Source organism: Ictalurus furcatus, chromosome 18 (assembly GCF_023375685.1).
Source record: "Ictalurus furcatus strain D&B chromosome 18, Billie_1.0, whole genome shotgun sequence".
Lineage (NCBI taxonomy): Eukaryota > Metazoa > Chordata > Actinopteri > Siluriformes > Ictaluridae > Ictalurus > Ictalurus furcatus.
The window spans coordinates 5001-12474 of record NC_071272.1 but is presented as its reverse complement, the minus strand read 5'-3'; positions in this window follow the sequence as shown (position 1 = coordinate 12474).

Here is a 7474-nt window from a genome sequence, read left to right as displayed (position 1 = left end):
CTGAATGCTCCACTTGTCTAAAGTAAACCTTTAATAATATGGTTACGTACCATAACTGTTTGTGAAAGAGCGTGACTAATGCCAATTGAGTAAGACATAATGGTTTTAAATGCATGTCTATACCTTACTTTAACTTGTGTAATCTATGCAGTCTCATGTAGATTTCAGCAAGGGGAATATTAAGAGTTTTTGTTTTTCATAGCAATCGCTAAATAGCAAATGTTTTTTTTCTATAAAAGTATTATACAAATTCTGTTTCCGTAGTAATAATGATTTAAAAATGTTACATCTGTACAAGCCATTTAAAGGACTGATAATGGCCTAAATTTAATTTTACAGTAATAGTTCTTTGCAATATATTTCATATTTTTCTTTATTGTTCTTTGCAATATATTTCATATTTTTTATATTTCATATTTCACTATATTTCATATGCAATATATTTCATATAGCTCAAGCATAAGGCAGATCTTCCCTATTTAGGCTCCCTAAGCCAAGTCTGCCTCAGAGCGCAGGCACAAGGACATCCATCCATCGATCGATCCATCCATCTTCTATACCGCTTTATCCTTTTCAGGGTCACGGGGAAACGTGGAGCCTATCCCAGGGAGCATCGGGCACAAGGCGGGGTACACCCTGGACTGGGAGGCACATGGACAGACGCTCCCTATTATGACTCTCCTGTGAGCATTACTATGACATAATCCTGCACACTGATTACATAGGAGTTGACTAAGACATTGTATGGTATCAAACATTTCCTTATATTAGCATGCATGTATTATGTCTTTACCTGCTGTGGTTAAAAATTCCTCTACTGGAAGATACAGGACTCTTTTAACTCAGTGCATACGTATATAATTTTCCAACTCAATACATATATCATTTACTTGATTAGAAAATACTCTATTGTACAAGTTTATCACACTTGCAATATTAGGGTTTTTAACACTTAAAACACTTACTGGCCACTTAATTACATGCTCCTTGTAACGCTCGGCAGAAACACCACTGAGTTTACATAAAAACAGGGGAAAACTGAGTTTATCAAGGAATACACAAGACGTAGTGCACAGCAAGACAAATCAACTTATTTAAAATAAGTGTGTATGTTGTGTGAGGGTGTATGTGTGTATATGAAGAGTTCATCAATGTCCCAAAAGTAATATACAAGAAGAACGTAGCTTGGAGTTCTCTCACCAGTTTAGCAGCTAACAGGGCCGGTATACTCCACCTGAAAGTCCAAGGTTTGGTGTGGTTTTTCCTCCAAATGAATACTCCCCATAATGCATGCAGTTTTGAATAACCTCCGCTATCCGCAAGCATACAGAGGACCCACAGAGAACTACAAAACCTGTCCATCCCAACAAGTGAAAGCACAGTCAGTTTATTTTTACTTTTTTTTTTATTGCCAAGGTATCATAGTAAAAACATAAGTAAAGAATAAACAACACTGTACAGATTTACCACAAATAGTACATACAAAATGGAGTGAGAAGCAGCAGTTGTAAAAAAATATAGATTACATCTCAATTTTCAACAAAATAAGTTAAAAAGATGGCACAGGATTACTGTCTTGACAGCTTTGGAGTTCTTTGAAAGTGAAATAGTTTGGTATTACTCAGTTTCTTTTCCAAAAAACAAGAAATAATGACTTTTGATGACTGAATTTACTAAGATGAATGTGAAATTCGGCAAGCAGCATTAAGAGTAGAGATGCACCGATGTATCGGCCAATAATAATAATATTCGGTATCAGCCAATAAGGGCAATTTCTCACGCTGTCGCCGATAGTTAAAAGATCCGATGATCAGGGCCGATTATATCCCGTCAATCAAAAGAGGGCGGGAAAACAGAGAGATTTCATGCTGTGTGTAAAGATGATGTTTCTTGTGTGGAATGATGACAAAACTGCAGTTTGTAAGCTCTGCACTGCTAAATTTTTACACCGGACGCTGCAGCAGTGAAACGGGAGTTTCGGCGTCGAGTCAAATGTTTTTTTGCCGCGCTGCTCATGCTGAATTAAAGGGCCAGTACACCATTGAAAGATTTAAATGAAGCTGAGTTGATAAAAAAAAGTATATATTATATTATATATTTGTGGTGAGTGAATGTGAGATTAACAGGAGTTTTTTATAGAATTCAGTCAGTTAATATGAATTACTAACATTCAATAAGGTAAGAAATCTTACTTTAATCTTCAGAATTTAGTTCATGTGTTAATGTTAATTAGAGTAATGTGTTTTCTGTTTATGAGACCAGTTACTGTGAAACAACTTGTTGAAATGGAGAGAATAAAGTTTTTATTTGCATTTCTTTCAGAATTGTAGAATTAATTATTATTAATTTAAAAGAAGGCATAAAAGGCAGAACTATCGGTATCAGTATCGGCCGATATCATGAATATGATATATCATATATCATATTCATATATCATATTCATATGATAAATGAATAATCGGTAATCGGTATCGATGTTTAGTATCGATGCAGCTCTAATTAAGAGATTAATTAAAAAAAAAAGTCATTCTTTTTTGTTTTGCTCATGTTGTAGAAACCAAACAGTACATCGTTGAACAACTATGAAAAACCTGTAAGCAAATTTTGGTTAATAAAACTACAGAAATCAATCCAAAATAATTGTGTATAAGGACAATCCCAAAAAATATGAAGCAGAGTTTCATTAGGGGCACCACAAAAAAAGCAATTTGTATCTATATCTAATTTAAACCTTTTTAATTATACTTTGGCTGGGTAGAGTCCAAGTAATAGTTTAAACAAGACTTCCCTTACTTTGTTAATGATCCGGGAACCATGCTAGGAAGATACACTCATAGCCCTGATTGGTGCTATTGGTGCTGTCCAGCCTATAGAGGACGCAGAGGACGTGCGCTGCAGATCTGGTTCCTCCCAACAAAAGCTGTTTTGAAGAACACAACAGAACTGTAGGCTCAGCACGGAAATCTCTCTTCACCTTATATGGATTCTAATAGTCACAAACCAATATGGTCAACAAGAATATGTGTGTACCTCTATGAAAATAAACCATTTTAGGCCTGCCCTGGTCTGTCCCATTAATTCCATGAGCATTTATATTTCAATAACTCCTTTAGAGTGAGAGAGGACTTAACTTGAAGAGTGTTCATGATTATAAATAATGATTTGTTATTATAAGTGATGACGCCAAAGTCTTTACAAATAAAAACTAATGCAGTGTTATGGAATTATTATTAAATTGATATAAAATGCAATGTGTGACATGTTTTAAAGTCCAGTCTTTATTTTATTGGCCATATGCATCGCATTCCTTGTATATGGCATTGCATTATATTAATAAAATAATGTGTTAAAAAACATAATTTTATGTTTTGAAGCTCAGTCTTTATTTTATTATTTTTTTTACTGGCTTTTCAGTTGTCCAATATGTGCCTCCATAATATAAAAATTATGCACTGCATAATATAAAAAAGCATATTTTTTAACGAGCATTTAATGTTTTAAAGTTATGGCCTTTTTGTCTGATCCAATCAGCGCTCAAGACGTTTCATCACGTGCGCTGGTGCATTACGCTTGATCTGGCGAATTTTCTGGAACAAACAAACAACACACATACCACCTTGCGCTGCTGGAAAAAAAGGAAGAAAAAAACCCTCACCTTTTCACACGAAATCTGTCTGGTGAGCACAAATAAACACATTCTGTAAAGTTAAAGTTCAATAATTGTTTTAGTTATTTGAATACAGCTTTTGTGTTGTAAACCATTTATTTTTATTTTCATAGTATAACATTTTATATTAATATCATAGTAACTCACATTACACGGACCTGTTGGCTGTATAGATAGAACATTTGATACTTTTCATATATAATCTTACACATTGGAAATTAACGAATTCGCTCTTTTTTATTTATTTGAAAAGTTTGTAACGCTACAGTTTAGCAGTCTGTCGTGATGTAGCGAGGCGAGGCGAACTTCTTGTTTAAACGATATCTCGTAATGGTTATTGGTTGCGTTCAGTGTGAGTAAAGTTTTGCATATGCATTAAAATGTACACTTGCTGCTTTGGTAGTTTAACAGTGCAAAGTCTGAGGGAATATATTCTGTACTGCAGACTGCATCGCAACGAACCATTTTCAAATGTGTTGCAGTTGATTGCAAACAGTCTTTTCCCAAATACGCAGCATTTAAGAGCCATTTTTATTAAAGTTAAAGTTGGGTTTTTATTGAAAATTCGCTGCACATTCGAGTTTCTCTCTTCTATTTCTCAAGAAATAAACACACAAAAAGGACAAAATGTGTATAGTCTTAATAATGTGTATTGAGTGGACATAGAACCAATACAACTGAATATATTTTTAAATTTCTCCCGTTAAAGCCCGCAGAATTTTTATCATTCACACTATATTATACTCCATTCTTCTTATCAATGACAACTCTATTTTGAAAATAATCAAGGGGTTTTTTGTTTAATAAAAGAAAAAAAATAATTAAAATGCAATAACATTGCTTATAGGACTTACACATGTAAAACCAAATGTACTATGATACAGATAATTATTGCTATCAAGTACAGCAAATAGAATTTGAAATCTCAGTTTTTAATAATTTCTCTTTTATTATAACTTTAAAATAACTAAATTTTTTATGATTTTTTTTTATTTTGCAAAAGAGAAAAATAATTAAAATGCAATAACTTTGACTGGCTTGCCACCTTGCCTCAGTCACAATATTTTTGAAGGTGTGTTGTCTTATGATGTTTCTCTTTACATCAAGTACTTTGTTAAGAAGAAGTGGTTCACTTACCCAATTCTTAACCGTTGAATCAGGCATTTCAAATATAATGGCTCTGATGCGTTCACAAAACCTTGTGAGGTCAGTTCACATACACATGGACCTAAGCTGGCAGGTCAGGCCATTCAGAATTGGAATTTTTACGGCTTCTACCTGTTATAATTGGTGATAGAGTGCTGGATCCCGCAGATGAGGTTTGGCAATGAACTCTACAGCTAAAGGACATTGTTGAACTGATTTGTGCTCAGAAAATTTCAGTGTCACAGGTTGCTTATTTGGATGTTCTTATCCAAGAATATTTGGAGTCTAGAAAAACAACCTTTCCAGAAGTGAATCTAAAACCAAAGCATCATTACCTGCTCAATGAGACTAAAGAGAGTCAGTTAGCAACCTAATGAAAGCAACATACTACTCTCAACGCAAAGATATAAACAACAGAGCATGCATACAATAGCAAGGAAGTTTTGTTTTGAGCGTCTGATATTGTAAAAAGCTGTATGTTTATGCTTTCCAAGCATTTGGTTGATGAGTAATCCATTCTGTTAATAGAATAGTGTGCTGTCTTGTTCAGGTTATTGAATGTGTTGCTTTCTGGTAAAGATTGTAATTATTCAGAATATTTGTTCAAGTTGAAGCCAACGTGGAGTACATTCTTGTACTGTTGTTGTAAGGAGAAGAATATGGTTGTCCAAAGTATATATTTACTATGTTTATGGAATTTAAATAAAAAGTGCATTTGCTTTTCTTACCAGTTCTGGGTGTTCTTGTTATATTTACAAAATTTATTTTACTCAAGTACTTTTTTTCTGGCAACCACAGCTGCCAGTTTTTTTTACTGTAAATTTTATGGGATTTTTTTTTTTTTTTGGCAGTGTACCTTCTATTTCATTCGGCATTGTGTTGGATGGATCTTGACTGCCCTCATGTGTCCACCTTCGGCAACGGCAATTTCCCAGTAGCGGTATTCTGGGTAAGTAATATGACGTGACTTTGCAATTAATATCTGTCTCCTTTTTTAACCCGTTCATGATAATTATTGTTGTAATAGTGTATGCTATACATTACCTTTATATTTGAAATGTCTAATAACATTAAAAATACATTTATATTCTCATCACCTCTCCTATGTAACTTAATGCGTTCTGTAGCTGGCCTCATTTATTTCAGTCGAGAATATCCAGAAATAGTGAAGATTACAATGTTAATATTATATTAGAAAAGAATGTGTACTTTATTATGTTTTTTTCTCCACAATATTTTTTTTTCACTTCGTAACACTTTAAAATATGGTCTTTTACATTCATATATATTCATTCAAATTCTATACATCCATAAAAACTCTGCAGTTACTCTGGAAAATAAGATTTAAATAAATACACACACTCTGTGTGTGTATATCTATCTATCTATGTATCTATCTCTCTCTCTCTCTCTCTCTCTCTCTCTATATATATATATATATATATATATATATATATCAAATAAACTAACAAAAAAGAAAGAAAAAAACAAACAACACAGAACATGAATGCTCCTTCTGTTTTAGCAAATGATAATCTATTCACAATTTACTTTTATAATTGTAACGAATACAAAATGAAACAAAAATATGTTGAAGGATATATAAATTTTACAAAGTTGTAACCCGCACTGTCCACACATATTAATCATCCATTCCCTCATCTGTTAAATTCAAATCCTTAACACAATCAATGAAATGGCTCAATATATTTTCAAATATTTGCTGTTGAGCTTTTAATATGTAAGTTATGCTTTCTAATGGAAGGCTCAACAACATTTGTCTTATCCATTGAGTAGAACTTGGTCTGTGAGTCTTTGTCCACAACAATGTGACACATTTTTTGGCATGAAGCAAGCCAAGGTCTATATAAACGCTTGCTCCTTTCTACTATAATTATGTTTCTCTGGGTATAAGCCCAACAGAAAAAGCTTAGGGTCCAGTAAAACTCGTTTTGAAATGATCTTCTCCATTATGACTCTTATCTACTCCCAGAATAATTTAGTCCTTCTGCATTGCCAAATACAATGAAACAAAGTTCATCTAGCTTCTATACACATAGGGATCAGCTGTTAGGGATAGGTTTAGGGATTAGGTCAGGATTAGGTTGCAATTTATTTATTCATTTTATGTGGGTCAGGCTACGGTTTGGGATAGGTTAGGGTTGGGGTTAGGTTTAGGGGTCAGAGATTAAGGTTAGGGGGGTTAGGGTTAGGTTTTGGTAAGAATACAATAACCACCCCCTCACAATAATCCATTGCGTGGTTGAATAGGGGACCAAGGAAGGTGCACGGGCCGGCGCTTGTTACCATAGCTATTGTTCATGCAGCAGACCCCGGCTTGGCGTCTGGTGATTTAATGAATCCAATCGAGTCTAACTCGATTAGGCTTTGTAGTTGGTGGGTCACGAGCTAGTTCTCAATGGGTTGTGGAGATGGTATTCAGTTGGAGGTGGTAATTAGTTGTCTGGGGCTAAGATGTTCGTCCTGATTGAGGCCTCACTGATGACATTAGGCTGTAACTCCACCTGAAGTTGGGTTTTCTTCTTTTATTCACAGTTGGGTGTAGAAGTCAATTAGGTCTGAGTCATTCCTCCTGAGTGAGGCTTTTCCTGATGATATTTGGCTGTAGTTCTACCCAAACTTGGGCTTTCTTCTTTATCT